This window comes from Moschus berezovskii, chromosome 13 (assembly GCF_049115385.1).
Source record: "Moschus berezovskii isolate FMDL1 chromosome 13, NW_MosBer_1.0, whole genome shotgun sequence".
Lineage (NCBI taxonomy): Eukaryota > Metazoa > Chordata > Mammalia > Artiodactyla > Moschidae > Moschus > Moschus berezovskii.
In genome coordinates this window covers 91,295,850-91,316,263 of record NC_142472.1, presented here as the reverse complement: position 1 = coordinate 91,316,263, position 20,414 = coordinate 91,295,850, and the positions used below count along the sequence as shown (strand labels likewise).

Below are 20,414 nucleotides of genomic sequence, written 5' to 3'. Positions count from 1 at the left end.
TCTTGACAACTATCTATTCATGAAGAATTGTTATTATTCAGTTCAGTTCAGTCACTCAGTCGTGTCCGAATCTTTGCGACCCCATGAATCACAGCACGCCAGGCCTCCCTGTCCATCACGAACTCCCGGAGTTCACTCAAACTCATGTCCATCGAGTCGTTGATGCCATCCAGCCATCTCATCCTCTGTCGTCCCCTTCTCCTCCTGCCCCCAATCCCTCCCAGCATCAGACTCTTTTCCAGTGAGTCAACTCTTTGCATGAGGTGGGCAGGCCTCCCTGTCCATCACCAACTCCCAAAGTTCACTCAAACTCATGTCCATCGCGTTGGTGATGCCATCAAGCCATCTCATCCTCTGTTATCCCCTTCTCCTCCTGCCCCCAATCCCTCCCAATATCAGAGTCTTTTCCAATGAGTCAGCTCTTCGCATGAGGTGGCCAAAGTATTGGAATTTCAGCTTTAGTATCAGTCCCTCCAATGAACACCCAGGACTGATCTCCTTTAGAATGGACTGGTTGGATCTCCTTGCAGTCCAATGGGCTATCATGAGTCTTCCCCAACACCACAGTTCAAAGCATCAATTTTTCGGTGATCAGCTTTCTTCACAGTCCAACTCTCACATCAGTACATGAACACTGGAAAACCCATAGCCTTGACTAGATGGACCTTTGCTGAAAAAGTAATTACTAATTTTCTATAAAATATATAATGAATGGGGGTTGGATTTTGTAAAGTACCTTTGCTGTATCTATTAGTATGTTCATATGATTTTTCTTCTCTCAGTTGATATGCTGGGTTCCTTCCATTCATTGATTTTGGAGGGTATGCAAGGCTAGAGTTTTGAACTAGATAGATAGAGTGCCTGATGAACTCTGGACGGAGGGTCGTGACATTGTACAGGAGACAGGGACCAAGACCATCCCCATGGAAAAGAAATGCAAAAAAGCAAAATGGCTGTTTGAGGAGGCCTTACAAATGGCTGTGAAAAGAAGAGAAGCAAAAAGCAAAGGAAAAGGAAGATATAAGCATCTGAATGCAGAGTTCCAAAGAATAGCAAGGAGAGATAAGAAAGCCTTCCTCAGCGATCAATGTAAAGAAATAGAGGAAAACAACAGAATAGGAAAAACAAGAGATCTTTTCAAGAAAATTAGAGATATCAAGGGAACAATTCATGCAAAGATGGGCTCAATAAAGGACAGAAATGGTATGAACCTAAGAGAAGCAGAAGATATTAAGAAGAGGTGGCAAGAATACACAGAAGAACTGTACAAAAAAGATTTTCACGTCCAAGATAATCATGATGGCGTGATCACTCACCTGGAGCCAGACATCTTGGAATGTGAAGTCAAGTGGGCCTTAGAGAGCATCACTATGAATAAAGCTAGTGGAGGTGATGGAATTCCAATTGAGCTATTTCAAATCCTCAAAGATGATGCTGTGAAAGTGCTGCACTCAATATACCAGCAAATTTGGAAAACTCAGCAGTGGCCACAGGACTGGAAAAGGTCAGTCTTCATTCCAATCCCAAAGAAAGGCAATGCCAAAGAATGCTCAAACTACCGCACAATTGCACTCATCTCACACGCTAGGAAAGTCATGCTCAAAATTCTCCAAGCCAGGCTTCAGCAATATGTGAACCGTGCACTTCCAGATGTTCAAGAGGGTATTAGAAAAGGCAGACGAACCAGAGATCAAATTGCCAACATCCACTGGATCATGGAGAAAGCAAGAGAGTTCCAAGAAAACATCTATTTCTGCTTCATTGACTATGCCAAAGCCTTTGACTGTGTGGATCCCAATAAACTGTGGAACATTCTGAAAGAGATGGGAATACCAGACCACCTGACCTGCCTCTTGAGAAACCTGTATGCAGGTCAGGAAGCAACATTTAGAACTGTATACGGAACAACAGACTGGTTCCAAATAGGAAAAGGAGTACGTCAAGGTTGTATATTGTCACCCTGCTTATTTAACTTATATGCAGAATACATCATGAGGAAGGCTGGGCTGGAAGAAGCACAAGCTGAAATCAAGATTGCCGGGAGAAATATCAACAACCTCAGATATGCAGATGACACCACCCTTATGGCAGAACGTGAAGAGGAGCTCAAAAGCCTCTTGAGGAAAGTGTAAGAGGAAAGTGAAAAGGCTGGCTTGAAGCTCAACATTCAGAAAACAAAGATCATGGCATCTGGTCCCATCACTTCATGGGAAATAGATGGGGAAACAGTGGTATCAGTGTTAGACTTTATTTTTGGGCTCCAAAATCACTGCAGATGCTGATTGCAGCCATGAAATTAAAAGGGTTCAGGAGGGGGAACTTATGTAAACCCGGGGCAAATTCATGTCAATGTATGGCAAAACCAACCAATATAATATTGTAAAATAATTTGCCTCCAATAAAAAATAAATTAATTACCAAAAAAAAAGTAAATAAAACTAATCTGTTAATGTCTTTACTTATTTTCTGCTTCCTCTCTTTAGACTCAAAATTTCCATTATAGAACTACAACAGGACAACTGTCTATTTGTTCGCTAACATAACTTCAGCAATTATTAGGTGATTAATAAATTCTTATTGTTTGGATCATTCATATTCTAATAGTTCTCTGAACACCCAGTCTTCATGGCAGAAGTAACTACTTCCACATTTGTGCTCAAATAACGCTTTGAACACACCACCATTATAGTACTCAGGTGTCTACAAGTGTATCTCCTTACTAGAGTGTGAACTTTGCAGGAGTGTAAATCACGACATTTTCTTCTTCAAATTAGAATTCTAGGGTCTTATTCACTACCTGATAAGGAATAGGTAAACAAATGCATGTTTACTGAATAAATGAATGAATAAATGCTAATGAACAGTCACAGAGACTTGAAAACTCATTTTCTAAAATTGCTTTCATCAACAGACAAGAAAAACAACATGAACATAACCTCTGGTTCTGGAAAAACAACTAAAACGGTGACAGCAAAATCAAGCGTCTAATTAAATTTGTCATGCTTCTGCAAAAGAACTCCTAACAACGATTAGGACAGGAGAGAGGAAGAAAAGGACTTTCAGGTTAAATGACTTTGATCTCCTCTGTATTTGCTCATCAATTTTAGTGCTGCAGCAATGGCTCTAGAAACAAGCCAATTTCTGACAGTCACGTGGCCCACATAATTATTGGAATTTTCAGAAATGCTTATCATCACATTGAAAAGGAAAGAGACTTCTCTCCTTGTCTTTGTGCTAAGGGTTCATTTGGGATCTATTAAATTGATGACTGAGGTAATACCTGTGCCCTTTGGATTATTACCAATAGTGCCCCTAAGCTGGCTCCACCAAAGCCCAATCTGTCGCCAGAGAACAATGTCCCTTCTGCCCTTGTAGCCAGCAGGACATGTGGGAAATCAGAAACTTGTACATAGACATTAGTGCACTGATCTTAGTCATCACACTCAGCAAACATGTTCCTAAAAATCTGGTGCCAAACAATTCTTAAAATAAAAATGTACATGTGCCACTGATTCACTTAAGTGTTTAGATGCTTCTCTTGTATTTACTGTTGTTCAGTAGCTCATCTAATGTTACTTGACGCTGATGAAAACCTTCCGTTAGCTCCTTAAGGCCTTAGTTTTGAGCTTAGAGATAGTGAAAAGGGGTCAACATAGTTTTTCAGCAGCAAAACTAGGAGACAGTCACTAATTGGTACCTTAGTAAAAACCTTTTATTATTTTCAAAATACTTTTGAGTGCCTGCTTAGTTTTGATTTTTTTTTCCTAATAAATGGATTTGTGTGTAACCCTGATTTGTGAATTCGTGTGCTGCACTGGAGTACTCAGAGACCAGGTGCTAAAGCTACGTTCCTTACCATTTTAATTCTTGGCACGCTGCAAAATCTCAAACTTCTCCCAATACTCCTCTCATATTCTGCTCCTTATCTCCTTCCAACAAATTGGGTGGGTATGCTAGTGGGAGTGTGAGGTTGATAAAAAACATACACTTGATTAGCAGATAAAAATAAAGAGCATTGTTTAAAAATGGAGGAAAGTATGATGGAGGAGAAGATAAAGGAGAAGTGGGAATAAAAAGAAAACTGGACAATAATGGTGAAAAAAACTGAAGGATAATATTGGAAGAAGGGCACCAGAGACTGATTGCTCTTATTAATCTCAGTACCTCCAACTTCTCCAAGCCACCTCAACAGTCTGTTTCATGGCAACAGGCCAGTTCTGTGCAATGTAATGTTTCTGGTCTTTAATGGATTCCTTGGGCCATTTTCCATTCCTCTTTTGTTCACTGCCCACACTTTGCAGATGTGCAAGTGTGAGGCTGAATATTTTAGTTTTCTACTGCTGCTCTAATAAATTACCCTAAATTTATGGGCTTAAGCAACACTTAAGCAACTTATCACCTTCTGTAAGTTAGAAGTCTGACATGGGTCTCACGGGGCTAAAATGAAGATGTCAGCAGCTCCTTTATGAAGACTTTGAAAGTGAAAGGCACTCAGTTGTGGCCAACTCTTTGCGACTCCAAGGACTATATAACCCATGGGATTCTCTAGGCCAGAATACTGGAGTGGGTAGCCTTTTATGAAGACTTTAGGGAAGTGTTAATTTCCTTGCTCACTTTGCTCATTTTGGTTGTCAGCTGACTTCAAAATGGAATGGAAGGCCTTAGAGTAGTAAGCTTCCTGTTACTGAAATCACTCAAGCAGAGGCTTATAAAAGATGGTTTTGGAGGATGTTGGTGCTGGGTTCGAAGTTGAACTTTATGATTTCTAAGGTCCCTTCCAACTAAAGAATGCATGGGAGGGCAATCTGAGGAAACTAACTTGAGATAGCAAAGCAGACTGTGTTATAGCTACCCTGTGAAAAGGTGAAAAGCCCTGACCTAGGACACTGCCAGACCTGCTCCCAGAGTGGGGGACTCAACAGGGCTAGCTGGCTGCGGGCGGCCAGTCCCCCATCCCCCGCCGAGACAGGCAGGGGAGGGCAGCCAGAGCCGGAAGGGGGCAATCGCGGGCCCAGAGAGGCGTCATCTACCAAACTTCAAGCAGGCTTCGTTGCTAGCCAAGATTTATTGGGATTCTGGCCAGTCAACATCCACCTGAGAAGGTGCGCTGGTTGTACACCCAGAAAACCGAGAGGCAGGGACGGGGAGGCAATAAGTCACAGCAACAACACTAGCCAAACACCTGGTCACCTGAGCTGCTCGGACCGCGGAAGGGCACAAAACGCTGGCCCAACCGAGTCTGCACCTTTGTGGAGTACCCGAGTACCAGAACTTGAGCAACTTTCACCCGGGAAGTGCATGCAACCCAGGGCTTGCCTCAGACAGTTCCTGGCAGAGCAACCTAGAGCCTAAGCAGTATAGACTGGGAAAGCACACACACTGTGTGCCCGTGAGTGGGGCAAACCCAGTGTGGCCGAGACACTGCGAGCACTCCCCACAGATGCGAGTGATATTTATTTGCAGCGTTCCTCCCTCCCCACAGCACAACTGAACAAAGGAGCCTAAAAAAGTGTCCACCACCGTCCCCTTGTGTCAGGGAGGAAATTAGACACTGAAGAGACCAGCAAACAGAAGAAGCTGAAACAGAGGGAACCACCTTGGAAGTGACAGATGGAGAAGTCTTGAGGTTACTGCAAGAATAAGACTGAAAACCAGAGGAAGAGGCTTAGTCCAAATCCTGAGAACACTAGAGAACTCCTGACTCCAGGGAACACTAATCAATAGGAGATCATCAAACGCCTCCACTGAAACCAAGTACCACCCAAGGGCCAACAAGTTCCAGAGCAAGATATACCACACAAATTCTCCAGCAACACAGGAAAATAGCCCTGAGCTTCAATATAAAGGCTACCCAAAGTCACTCCAAAACCACTGATATCTCATAACTCATTACGGGACACTTCATTGCACTCCAGAGAGAAAAAATCCAGTTCCACCCACCAGAACACCAACACAAGCTTTCTTAAACAGGGAGCGTTGACAAGTCACCCGTCCAACCCCACCCACAGCGAGAGAACCCCACAATAAAGAGAACTCCACAAACTGCCAGAAGACGGAAGTTCAGTTCAGTTCAGTCGCTCAGTCGTGTCCGACTCTCTGCGACCCCATGAATCACAGCAGGCCCAAACACAGCAATATAAGCAAGATGAAGAGACAGAGAAATACCCAGCAAGAAAATGAACAGGATAAATGCCCACCAACCCAAACAAAAGAGGAAGAGATAGGGAACCTACCTGATAAAGAATTCCAAGTAGTGATAGTGAAAATGATCCAAAATCTTGAAAACAAAATGGAGTTACAGATAAATAACCTGGAGACAAGGATTGAGAAGATGCAAGAAAGGTTTAACGAGGATCTAGAAGAAATAAAAAAGAGTAAGTATACAATGAATAATGCAATAGATGAGATTAAAAACACTCTGCAGGAAACCAACAGTAGAATAACGGAGGCAGAAGATAGGATAAGCGAGTTAGAAGACAAAATGCTAGAAATAAATGAAACAGAGAGGAAAAAAGAAAAACGAATTAAAAGAAATGAGGACAATCTCAGAGACCACTGGGACAATGTTAAACACCCCAACATTCGAATCATAGCAGTCCCAAAAGAAGAAGACAAAAAGAAAGACCATGAGAAAATACTGGAGGAGATAATACCTGAAAGTTTCCCTAAAATGGGGAAGGAAATAATCACCCGAGTCCAAGAAACCCAGAGAGTCCCAAACAGGATAAACCCAAGGCGAAATACCCCAAGACACATATTAATCAAATTAACAAAGATCAAACACAAAGAACAAATATTAAAAGCAGCGAGGGAAAAACAACAAGTTACACACAAGGGAATTCCCATAAGGATAAAAGTTGATCTTTCAATAGAAACACTTCAGGCCAGGAGGGAATGGCAGGGCATACTTAAAGTGCTAAAAGAAAATAAGCTACTGCCCAGATTATTGTACCCAGCAAGGATCTCATTCAAATATGAAGGAGAAAGCAAAAGCTCTACAGACAAGCAAAAGCTGAGAGAATTCAGCATCACCAAACCAGCTCTCCAACAAATGCTAAAGGACCTTCTCTAGACAGGAAACACAGAACAGGTGTATAAACTCGAACCCAAAACAATAAAGTAAATGGCAATGGGATCATACTTATCAATAATTACCTTAAATGTAAATGCGTTGAATACCCCAACCAAAAGACAAAGGCTGACTAGAATGGATACAAAAACAAGACCCCCATACATGTTGTCTACAAGAGACCCACCTCGAAACAAGGGACACAGACTGAAAGTGAAGGGCTGGAAAAAGATATCCCACGCAAACAGAGACCAAAAGAAAGCAGGAGTAGCAATACACATATCAGATAAAATAGACTTTAAAACAAAGTCTGTGAAAAGAGACAAAGAAGGACACTACATAATGCTCAAAGGATCAATCCAAGAAGATATAACAATTATAAATATATATGCACCGAACATAGGAGCACCACAATATGTAAGACAAATGCTAACAAATGTGAAAGGGGAAATTAACAATAACACAATAATAGTGGGAGACTTTAATACCCCACTCACACCTATGGATAGATCAACTAAACAGAAAATTAATAAGGAAACACAAACGTTAAATGATACAATAGACCAGTTAGACCTAATAGATATCTATAGGACATTTCACCCCAAAACCATGAATTTCACCTTTTTCTCAAGCGCACACGGAACCTTCTCAAGCACAGATCACATCCTGGGCCATAAATCTACCCTTGGTAAATTCAAAAAAATTGAAATAATTCTAAGCATATTTTCTGACCACAATGCAGTGAGATTAGATCTCAATTACAGGAGAAAAACTATTAAAAATTCCAACATACGGAAGCTGAACAACACACTGCTGAATAACCAACAAATCATAGAAGAAATCAAAAAAGAAATCAAAATATGCACAGAAAACGAATGAAAATGAAAACACAACAACCCAAAACCTGTGGGACACTGTAAAAGCAGTGCTAAGGGGAAGGTTCATAGCAATACAGGCACACCTCAAGAAACAAGAAAAAAGTCAACTAAATAATCTAACTCTACACATAAAGCAACTAGAAAAGGAAGAAATGAAGAACCCCAGGGTGAGTAGAAAGAAAGAAATCTTAAAATTAGGGCAAAAATAAGTGCAAAAGAAACAAAAGAGACCATAGCAAAAATCAACAAAGCCAAAAGCTGGTTCTTTGAGAGGGTAAATAAAATTGACAAACTCATCAAGAAACAAAGGGAGAAAAACCAAATCAATAAAATTAGAAATGAGAATGGAGAGATCACAACAGACAACACAGAAATACAAAGGATCATCACCAATTATATGCCAATAAAACGGACAACTTGGCAGAAATGGACAAATTCTTAGAAAAGTACAACTTTCCAAATTGAAACTGTAATAAGAAATCTTCCAGCAAACAAAAGCCCAGGTCCAGAAGGCTTCACAGCTGAATTCTATCAAAAATTTAGAGAAGAGCTATCATCTACCCTACTCAAACTCTTCCAGAAAATTGCAGAGGAAGGTAAACTTCCTAACTCATTCTATGAGGCTACCATCACCCTAATCCCTAAACCTGACAAAGATACCACAAAAAAAAGAAAACTACAGGCCAATATCACTGATGAACATAGATGCAAAAATCCTTAACAAAATTCTAGCAATCAGAATCCAACAACACATTAAGAAGATCATACATCATGACCAAGTGGGCTTTATCCCAGGAATGAAAGGATTCTTCAATATCCACAAATCAATCAATGTAAATACACCACATCAACAAAATGAAAAATAAAAACCATATGATTATCTCAATAGATACAGAGAAAGCCTTTGACAAAATTCAACACCCATTTATGATAAAAACGCTCCAGAAGGCGGGAATAGAAGGAACATACCTCAACATAATAAAAGCTACATATGACAAACCCACAGCAAACATCCTCAATGGTGAAAAATTGAAAGCATTTCCACTAAAGTCAGAAACAAGACAAGGGTGCCCACTCTAACTACTACTATTCAACATAGTAGTGGAAGCTTTGGCCACAGCAATCAAAAGCAGAAAAAGACATAAAAGGAATCCAAATTGGAAAAGAAGCAAAACTCTCACTGTTTGCAGATGACATGATCCTCTACACAGAAAAGCCTAAAGACTCTACCAGAAAATTACTAGAGCTAATCAATGAATATAGTAAAGTTTCAGAATACAAAATCAACACACAGAAATCCCTTGCATTCCTATACACTAATAATGAGAACATAGAAAGAGAAATTAGGGAAACAATTCCATTCACCATTGCAATGAAAAGAATTACATACTTAGGAATGTATCTACCTAAAGGAACAAAAGACCTATATATAGAAAACTATAAAACACTAGTGAAAGAAATCAGAGAGGACACTAATAGATGGAGAAATATACCGTGTTTGTAGGCTGGAAGAATAAATATTGTGAAAATGAATATATTACCCAAAGTAATTTATAGATTCAATGCAATCCCTATCAAGCTACCAATGGTATTTTTCACAGAGCTAGAACAAATAATCTCACAATTTGTATGGAAATACAAAAAAACTTGAATAGCCAAAGCAATCTTGAGGAAGAAGAATGGAACTGGGGGAATCAACCTGCCGGACTTCAGGCTCTACTACAAAGCCACAGTCATCAAGACAGTATGGTACTGGCAATAAAGACAGAAATATAGATCAATGGAACAAAACAGATAGACCAGAGATAAATCCACACACCTATGGACACCTTATCTATGACAAAGGAGGCAAGAATATTCAATGGAGAAAAGACAGTCTCTTTAACAAGTGGTGCTGGGAAAACGGGTCAGCCACTTGTAAAAGAATGAAACTAGAACACTTTCTAACACCATACACAAAAATAAATTCAAAATGGATTAAAGATCTAAATGTAAGACCAGAAACTATAAAACTCCTATAGGCAAAACACTCTCCGACATAAATCACAGCAGGATTCTCCATGACACACCTTATATTGGAAAGAAAAGCAAAAATAAACAAATGGGACCTAATTAAAATTAAAAGCTTCTGCACAGCAAAGGAAACTATAAGCAAGGTGAAAAGACAGCCTTCAGAATGGGACAAAATAATAGCAAATGAAGCAACTGACAAAGAATTAATCTCCAAAATATACAAGCAACTTCTGAAGCTCAATTCCAGAAAAATAAACGACCCAATAAAAAAATGGGCCAAAGAAATAAACAGGCATTTCTCCAAAGAAGACATACAGATGGCTAACAAACACATGAAAAGATGCTCAACATCACTCATAATCAGAGAAATGCAAATCAAAACCACAATGAGGTACCATTTCACGCCAGCCAGAATGGCTGCTATCCAAAAGTCTACAAGCAATAAATGCTGGAGAGGGTGTGGAGAAAAGGGAACCCTCTTACACTGTTGGTGGGAATGCAAACTAGTACAGCCACAGTCCGTCTAGTCAAGGCTATAGTTTTTCCAGTGGTCATGTATGGATGTGAGACTTGGACTGTGAAGAAAGCTGATCGCTGAAGAATGGACGCTTTTGAACTGTGGTGCTGGAGAACACTCTTGAGAGTCCCTTGGACTGCAAGGAGACCCACCCAGTCCATTCTAAAGGAGATCAATCCTGGGTGTTCATTGGAAGGACTGATGCTAAAGCTGAAACTCCAATACTTTGGCCACCTCATGCGATGAGTTGACTCACTGGAAAAAACTCTGATGCTGGGAAGGATTGGGGGCAGGAGGTGAAGGGGACGACAGAGAATGAGATGGCTGGATGGCATCACCGACTCGACGGACATGAGTTTGAGTGAAGTCCGGGAGTTGGTGATGGACAGGGAGGCCTGGCGTGCCGTGATTCATGGGGTGGCAAAGAGTCAGACACGACTGAGTGACTGAACTGAACTGAACCTTATATTTTGGAAACTTCTTTTGTGATTTAGGACATAGTCCTTTTTTTTTTTTTTCATAGTCCATTTTTTTTTCCCTCAGTTCAGAGTTTAATATGCAAGTAACATCTCCATTAACATTTGAAACCAAGAATAATAACCCATAGCAGAAAGAGGATTTAGAGAAATCTTAGTAACAAAAATACGTTTGATTTAATTCAACTTTTATTTTTTTATGTTTAATTTTATATATTTATTTTTTTGAAGTAGAACAGTTGTTTGCATTTTTTTTCTACGCATGCTCCCCATCCTGACCCCCCTCCCACCTCCCTTCCCCTCCCATCCCTTTGGTTCATCCCAGTACACCAACCCCGAGCATCCTGTATCATGCATTGTACTTGGACTGGCTGCAGACGAATGGATAAGAAAGCTGTAGTACATTTACACAATGGAGAACTACTCAGCAATTAAAAGGAATACATTTGAATCAATTCTAATGAGGTGGATGAAACTGGAGCCTATGATTTGACATAGTCCATTTTTTAAAGTACTCCTTCTGTGCTCAGAAATAACGCTTATTCTCTATTTGTTAGGTACAAAATTTTCTATATGTATTAGACCAAATTTATTAGTTGTGTTGTTCAAGTCTTCTATATAGGCATTCTCAAAGATATTGTAGTCTGGTTCCATACCACCACAATAAACAAATACCACAGTAATGTGAGGCATGGGGATTATTTTGTTTCCCAGTACATATAAAACCCATATTTATATTATAATGTAGAATGTAGTATCAACTCATAAGAGTCTAAATAACAATGTTCATGTCTAAATTAAAAAATATTTTATTGCTAAAAAATGCTAACCGTCACCTGAGCCTTCAAGTGAGTCATACTCTTTTTGTTGTGGAGGGTCTTGCCTCGATGTTGAAGGCTGCTGACTGATCGCGGTGGTTTCTGTAGGAGAGATAACTATGGTAATTTCTTAAAATAAGATAATATTGAAGTGTGCCACATCCATTGACTCTTCCTTTCATGAAAAATTTCTCTGTAGCATGAATGACTGTTTGGTAACATTTTACCCAATGGCAATCCACTCCAGTGTTCATGCCTGGAGAATCCCAGGGACGGCGGAGCCTGGTGGGCTGCCGTCTATGGGGTCGCACAGAGTCGGTCACGACTGAAGCGACTTAGCAGCAGCAGCAGCAACATTTTACCCAAAGTAGAATGTCTTTCAAAACTGAAGTCAATATTCTCAAACCCTGCTTCTGTTTATCAACTAAGTTTACGTAATATTCTAAGTCCTCTGTTGTCATTTCATCAGTCCTCACAGCATCTTCACCAGGAGTAGATTCCATGTCTAGAAATCATTTTCTTAATGCTCACCCATGAGAAACCATTAAAGTCCTATCATGGGATTGAAGCAACTTAGTCACATCTTCAGGTTCCCCTTCTAATTCTAGTTCTCTTGCGATTTTTCTACCACACTAGGTATTATTTCCTCCACCAAAGTCTTACAGCCCCACAAGGCACCATGAGGGTTGGAATTAACTTCTTTCAAACTCTGCTAATATTCATATTTTGACCTCTTCCCTTGAATCACGAATGTTCTCAATGGCGTCTAGAGTGGTGAATCCTTTCCATGTTTTCATTTAACCACCCAAATCCATCAGAGGAGTCACTACGGTAGTTACAGCCTAAAAATGTATTTCTTATGGGACTTCTCTGGCAGTCCAGTGGTTAGAATTTGGCACTGTGGTTTTTTACTGTGGTTCAATCCCTGGTCAGGAAACGAAGATCATGCAAGCTGTGAGGTGTGCCACTCCCAAAATATGTTTCATAAATAATAAAGCCTTAAAAGTTCCAATTACTCCTTGATCTGTGGGCTGCCGAATGGATGTTGAGAAGGTAGGCATTAAACAACATTAATCTTGTACATCTCCATCAGAGTGCTTGGGTGACCAGACGCATTGTCAATAAGCAGTAATATTTCCAAAGGAATCTCTTTTTTCTGAGCAGCAGATCTCCACAGTGGGCTTCAAATATTTAGTAAACCATGTTGTAAACAGATGTGCTGTCACCCATGCTTTGTTGTTCCATTTACAGAGTATAGGAAGAAAAGATTTAGCATAATTCAGAATGGCAAATGAGCATTTTGTTACTCTTCAGTTGCCATGTCATATCCTACTCTTTTTGAAACCCCATGGACTGTAGCCCACTAGGCTCGTCTGTCCATGGAATTTCCCAGGCAAGAATACTGGAGTGGGTTGCCATTTCCTGCTCCAGGGGATTTTCCCCGACTCAGGGATCAAACCCACATCTCCTGCATTGACAGGTAGATTCTTTACCACTGAGCCACCAGACCAGCTGCATTAGCCCCTAACAAGAGAGTCATCCTGCCTTGTGAAGCTCTCAAGCCAGGCACTGACCTCTCCTCTCTAGCTATGAAAGTCCTGGTGACATCTTCTTCCAATAGAAGACTGTTCTGTCTACACTGAAAATCTGTTGTTTAGAACAGCCACCTTCATGAATGATCTTAGCTAGATCTTCTGGATAACTTGCTGCAGCTTCTACATCAGCACTTGCTGCTCTGCCGTGAACTCTGATGCTACAGAGATGATATCTTTCCTTAATCTTCACGAAATTGACCCCTGCTAGCTTCAAACCTTTCTTCTGAAGCTGTCTCATTCCTCTCAACCATCACAGAATTAGAGTTAGGGCCTTGTCTTAGATTAGGCTTGGGTTTAAGGGAATGCCATGGCTGGCTGATCTATGCAGATCCCAAAACTTTCTCTGTATCAGCAATAAGGCTGTTTTGTTTTCTTATCATTCATGAATTCACTAGAGTTATCATTTTCGATTTTCTTTAAAAACCTTCCCTTTGGATTCACAACTTGGCTGCTGGGCTCAAAAGGCCTAACTTTTGGCCTGTTTCAACGTTCAACATAACTTTCTCACTAACCTTAATCATGTCTAGCTTTTGATTTAAAGTGAGAGGTATGCAACTCCTTTCACTTGAACCCTTAGCGGCCATTGTAAGATTAGTTGACCTGATTTCAGCATCATTGTGACTAAGTGAATAGGGAGGCCCATGGAGAGCCTTTTATATATAAATCCACCCCCAAAACTTGCATGACTTGCTTTATTGTGATATTTGCTGTATTGAAGTAGTCTGGAACCAAACCTGCAATATCTCAGAGATATGCCTGTTATGCAAGTGTTACCGAAATGTGACACAGGGATATGCAGTGAGCAAATGCTTTTGGGAAAAAAGGCACCAACAGATTTGCTCAACACAGGGTTGCCACGAACCTTCAATTTGTAAAAACTGTGGTGTCTGCAAAGCAAGAGTCTGAAATGCTGTACCAGGATGCAATCTGAAAAACAACGGAATGATCTATTCATTTCCAAGGCAAACCATTCAATATCACAGTAATCCAAGACTATGCTTTGACCAGTAATGCTGAAGAAGCTGAAGTTGAATGGTTCTCAGAAGATCTACAAGACCTTCTAGAACTCACACCCCAAAATGATGTCCTTTTTATTATAAGGGACTGGAATGCAAAAGTAGGAAGTCAAGAAACACCTGGAGTAACAGGAAAATTTGGCCTTGGAGTACAGAATGAAGCAGAGCAAAGGCTAATAGAGTTGTGCAAGAGAATGCAATGGTCATAGCAAACACCCTCGTCCAATGACACAACAGAAGACTCTACGCATGAACATCACCAGATGTACAATACTGAAATCAGATTGATTATGTTCTTTGCAGGCAAAGATGGAGAAGCTCTATACAGTCAGCAAAAACAAGACTGGAAGCTGACTGTGACTCAGACCATGCACTCCTTATTGTCAAATTCAGACTTAAATTGAAGAAAGTACGGAAAACCACTAGACCATTCAGGTATGACCTAAATCAAATCCATAACGATTATACAGTGGAAGTGAGAAATAGATTCAAGGGATTAGATCTGATAGACAGAGTGCCTGATGACCTATCAATGGATGTTCGTGACACTATACAGGAGACACGGATCGAGATCATTCCCAAGAAAAAGAAATGCAAAAAAGCAAAATGGTTGTCTGAGGAGGTCTTGCAAATAGCTGTGAAGAAAAGGAAAGATACACTCATTTGAATGCAGAGTTCCAAAAAATAGCAAGGAGAGATAAGAAAACCTTCCTCAGTGATCAGTGCAAAGAAATAGAGGAAAACAACAGAATAGAAAAGACAAAAGATCTCTTCAAGAAAATTAGAGATAATAAGGGAACATTTCATGCAAAGATGGGCTCAATAAAGAAGAGAAATAGTATGGACCTAACAGAAGCAGAAGCTATTAAGAGGTGGCAAGAATACACAGAAAAACTATACAAAAAAGATCTTCATGACCAAGATATTCACGATGGTGTGATCACCAACCTAGAGCCAGACATCATTGCATGTAAAGTCAAGTGGGCCTTGGGAAGCATCACTACGAACAAAGCTAGTGGAGGTGATGGAATTCAAGTTGAGCTATTTCAAATCCTAAAAGATGATGCTGTGAAAATGCTGCACTCAGTATGTCAGCAAATTTGGAAAACTCAAGAAGTGGCCATAGGACTGGAAAAGGTCAGTTTTCATTCCAATCACAAAGAAAGGTAATGCCAAAAAATGCTCAAACTACCCCATAATTGCACTCATCTCACACGCTAGTAAAGTCATGCTCAAAATTCTCCAAGCCAGGCTTCAGCAATACGTGAATCGTAAACTTCCAGACGTTCAAGCGGGTTTTAGAAAAGGCAGAGGAACCAAAGATCAAATTGCCAACACCCGCTGGATCATCGGAAAAGCAAGAGAGTTCCAGAAAAACATCTATTCATGCTTTATTGACTATGCCAAAGCCTTAGTGTGGATCATAATAAACTGGAAAATTCTTAAAGAGATGGGAATACCAGATCACCTGACCTGCCTCTTGAGAAATCTGTATGCAGGTCAAGAAGCAACAGTTAGAACTGGACATGGAACAACAGACTGGGTCCAAGTAGCAAAAGGAGTACGTCAAGGATGTATATTGTCACCCTACTTATTTAACTACTATCCAGTGGACATCATGAGAAATGCTGGGCTGGAGGAAGCACAAGCCGGAATCAAGATTTCCGGGAGAAATATCAATAACCTCAGATATATAGATGACACCAACTTTATGGCAGAAAGCAAAGAACTAAAGAGCCTCTTGATGAAAGTGAAAGAGGAGAGTGAAAAAGTGTGCTCAAAACTCAACATGCATCGAACATGGACTGGCGATTCGTTTCACATATGATAATATACATGTTTCAATGCCATTCTCCCAAATCATCCCACCATCACCCTCTCCCACAGAGTCCAAAAGACTGTTCTATACATCTGTGTCTCTTTTACTGTCTCGTATACAGGGTTATCGGAGAAGGCAATGGCAAGCCACTCCAGTACTCTTGCCTAGAAAATCCCATGGATGGAGGAGCCTGGTAGGCTGCAGTCCATGGGGTCGCTTGGAGTCGGACATGACTGAGCGACTTCGCTTCCACTTTTCACCTTCCACTTTCACACATTGGAGAAGGAAATGGCAACCCACTCCAGTGTTCTTGCCTGGAGAATCCCAGGGACAGGGGAGCCTGGTGGGCTTCCGTCTATGGGGTCACACAGAGTTGGACACGACTGAAGTGACTTAGCAGCAGCAGCAGCAGCATACAGGGTTATCGCCAGTCCAAGTTCGATGCATGACACAGGATGCTCGGGTCTGGTGTACTGGGATAAACCAGAGGGATGGGACGGGGAGGGAGGTGGGGGGGGGGGGGGTTCAAGATGGGAAACACATGTACACCAGAGGTAGATTCATGTCAATGTATGGAAAAACCAATATAATAATGTAAAGGAATAGCCTCCAATTAAAATAAATAAATTTTTAAAAAATAAGAAAAAAAGCAAACCCTCAACATGCAGAAAATTAAGATCACGGTATCTGGTCCTATCACTTCATTGCAAATAGATGGGAAAACAGTGACAGACTTTATTTTTGGGGGGCTCCAAAATTACTGCAGATGGTGACTGCAGCCATGAAATTAAAAACACTTACTCTGTGGAAGAAAAATTATGACCAATCTAGACAGCATATTAAAAAGCAGAGACATTACTTTGTAAACAAAAGTCCATCTAGTCCTATGGTTTTTCCAGTAGTCATGCATGGATGTGAGAGCTGGACGATGAAGATAGCTAAACGTTGAAGAACTGATGCTTTTGAACTGTGGTGTTGGAGAAGACCCTTGAGAGTCCCTTAGACAGCAAGGAGATCCAACCGATCCACCCTAAAGGAAATCAGTCCTGAATATTCTTTGGAAGGACTGATGCTGAAGCTGAAACTCTGATATTCTGGCTTCCTAATGCAAAGAACTGACTCATCGGAAAAGACCCTGATGCTGGGAAATATTGAAGGTGGGAGGAGAAGGGGACGACAGAGGATAAGATGGTTGGATGGCATCACTAACTCAATGGACATGAGTTGAAGTAAACTCTGGGAATTGGTGACGGACAGGGAGGCCTGGCGGGCTGTAGTCTATGGGGTCACAGAGAGCTGGACATGACTGAGCGACTGAAGTGACTGAAGTGAAGTGTCTGCAAAGCACAATAAAGGGAAGTGCAACAAAACAAGGTATATGTGCTTTCTTGACTAATTTTCTGTTTACCTATTCATTTTTGTTTTTAAGGATATGTATTTCTTTGGCTCCATCGAGTCTTAGCTGCGGTGTGTGGGCTTGGTTGCCCTGCAGCACATGGGATCTTAGTTCCCTGACCAAGGATCAAACCCATGTCCCTTGCACTGCGAGGCGATTCCTAACCACTGGACCACCAGGTAAGTCCCTACCTATCTGTTTTAATAGAGATATGCTAATCTGTGGGCTCCTCCGTTTTCCTTCTAATCCTGTCACTTTTCACTTTTAAGGCTGTGTTAGGTGTTATATCAATGCTCCAGCTGCCCAATGCACTTCAGTGCTCACTGTCAACAGTATTCTATCTCACGTCACTGTTGCCACACCAGTGTGTTTCCTCATCAGACCATCACATTTGTCAAGCGTATCTTTTCCTATTTACCAATGTATTTCTTTCAAGCCTGTCTGTGCTATACTACTGTTTTTAAACAATATATAGTTTCCTCCTACTAAAGTATAAACTCAACGAGGAGTTTTTTTCCCCCAGTGGTCTTATTCCCAGAGCCTAGATCAGTGTCTGGGACATAGCAGGTGCTCATTAAATACATACATACATTTACAATATGTACTTATACTTGGCTTTATGAGAAAAAGTTATAGTTGAAAGTATTCAGCACTTCCATCTTCTTGAACAAGACTATGCTCCTAGCACACTTGAGCTACCTAATACTCCTTGTTATTATTTTCCAGAGAATCAGAATAACCTTTACAAAAATAATTGGTTTTGTTATTATCATTGTTTAGTGGCTTTGCCAAAAAGTACACCCTCATCCTATCTTGGGGTTCTCTTTTCTTTCTGCTAAAGGATGCTTTTTAGAAATTCTTATAGATAGGGTATGCTGAAGATAAATTATTTTATCCTTGACCCAAAATGTCTTTCTCTTGTCCTCAATCTTCAGTGGTGCTTTAGATGGATAAAGTTATCATCACTCAGCATTTTAAAGATATTAGTTCATTATCTTCTAGCCACGATTGTTGCTGTGGAGAAGCCTGCACAGTTGATAATCTTTTGGAGATTTCTTCTCTCTGGTAACTTTTAAATGTCTCTAGCCTTCTAGTTGCTCTATCCTTATACTTGCAAAGAATCTTTCTCATTGTGATTGGTTTTTACTTGTCCTGCTTAGTATGCAGAGCGTACTTTTAATGTGAGGTTTCAAGTTTTCAGTTCTGATAAATTCAGGATGTAGTTCTTTAGTTATCATTTCTTAGTCATTCTTACAGCCCCTTGTTCTAGAACTCCCATTCGATGTATACTGAAGCTTCTCAACCTATTTTTAATATCTCTTAATGGCATAATTAGGTAATTTTGAGTATTTTATGTCTTTATTATGCATTCTGGGTGATCTAGAGTTAGAACAATTTTCCACTTTACTAGTTCTCTCTTTAATCATGTCTACTTTAGAATTCATTCCATCTATTGACCTAATTCCTATAACTACATTTCTAGGCAAATTGACTTTTATGTTTGTCTATTCTTATTTCATTTCTGCTAATTTATCATAAGTTCTTATTCTTTTAAAGTGCTTTTTATTATTTATCTATTGAAGAATCCTAAACATACATATTTTTAAAATAAGTCTTTAGAAAATTATTACTTTCTATTTACTACTTTCATTACATTTGGGAGTGAATCCATCTCCTGACTTGATTTTATTGAATGACTTCTTAGGTTTAGCTTTTTTTCTTTAATTGTGCTTTGGAATTTCTGTTTACTCACTCCCTCTATTTATCCACCATGTTTCATTCATTTTTGTCTTTACCAGTACCCATGGGGCCCTGGACTTCCCTGAGGGCTCAGGCGGTCGACCCAGGTTTGATCCCTGGGTTGGGAAGATCCTCTGGAGAAGGAAATGGCAATCCACTCCAGTACTCCTGCTGGGAAAATCCCATGGACGGAGGAGTCTAGTGGGCTACAGTCCATGGGGTCGCAGAGTCGGACATGACTGAGCGACTTCACTTTACTTTATGGGGCCCTAGTTAAAAACCAGGTCTAATACTGATGACTGCACACTCCAGGCATTATCAGCTACCATAGACTCAGCTACTGAGTCATTCAAGTTTGGCCCTCTCCCATCTCTAGATAAATATTTTAAGTGTGTTTATGCTAAATGCAGTTTCAGAAAAGAGCTGGTTCCACCTTTCATGTAAACTTTCTTCTAGGAGCAGGAGAGTTCCATTTCTGACTCCTACTTTTAACTGATAAGCCTAGTCAGAGGACTCTCTGACTCCCATGTAACAATTTTACTTCTGTATACCCATAGAAACTGAATGCCTAGCCACCCCAGCCACTTCAGACCTGGATTCTAGTAGCCCACGCTTTTATCTCCAGTCATCATTTTGCATTTCTATTCTACAAATTAGCTTATTTTGTCTTTTAGGCTGACTCTGTTTAAAAATTCCCTTGTTACACTTTATCTCTAACCGGCGCATGATTATAGCTGGACTGGTCCATACAGTCAAAGATATGATCTTTCCAGTACTCATGTACAGCTGTTAGAGTTGGACCATATAGAAGTTTGAGTGCCAAAGAACTGATGCTTTAGTTCACTGTGGTGTTGAAGAAGCTTCTTGAGAGTCCCCTTGACTTCAAGGACATCAAACCAGTCAATCCTAAAGGAAATCAACCCTGAGTATTCAATGGAAGGACTGATGCTGAAGCTCCAATACTTTGGACACTTGATGTGAAGAACCGACTCACTGGCAAAGACCCTGATGCTGACAAAGACTGAAGAGAAAAGGAGAAGCAGGTAGCAGAGGATGAGACCGTTAGACAGCATCACT

At 40.4% G+C, this 20,414-nt stretch overlaps 1 protein-coding gene across 14 annotated transcripts in view; it reads right to left on the bottom strand.

Moving 5' to 3' along the window:
- Positions 1 to 20,414, bottom strand: part of LOC129557884 (liprin-alpha-1-like) — a 149,939-nt gene that overhangs the window by 81,828 nt on the left and 47,697 nt on the right. For 5 of the 14 annotated variants that reach the window (XM_088842811.1, XM_088842809.1, XM_088842812.1 and 2 more), the window contains exon 3: positions 11,784 to 11,873. The exons of 6 other annotated variants lie outside the window; for them this stretch is intronic. The gene's annotated coding sequence lies outside the window, so the exon portion shown is untranslated. The remainder of the gene's footprint in view (positions 1 to 11,783; positions 11,874 to 20,414) is intronic. 3 more of the 14 variants (XM_088842799.1, XM_088842802.1, XM_088842803.1) reach the window with 1 other exon arrangement.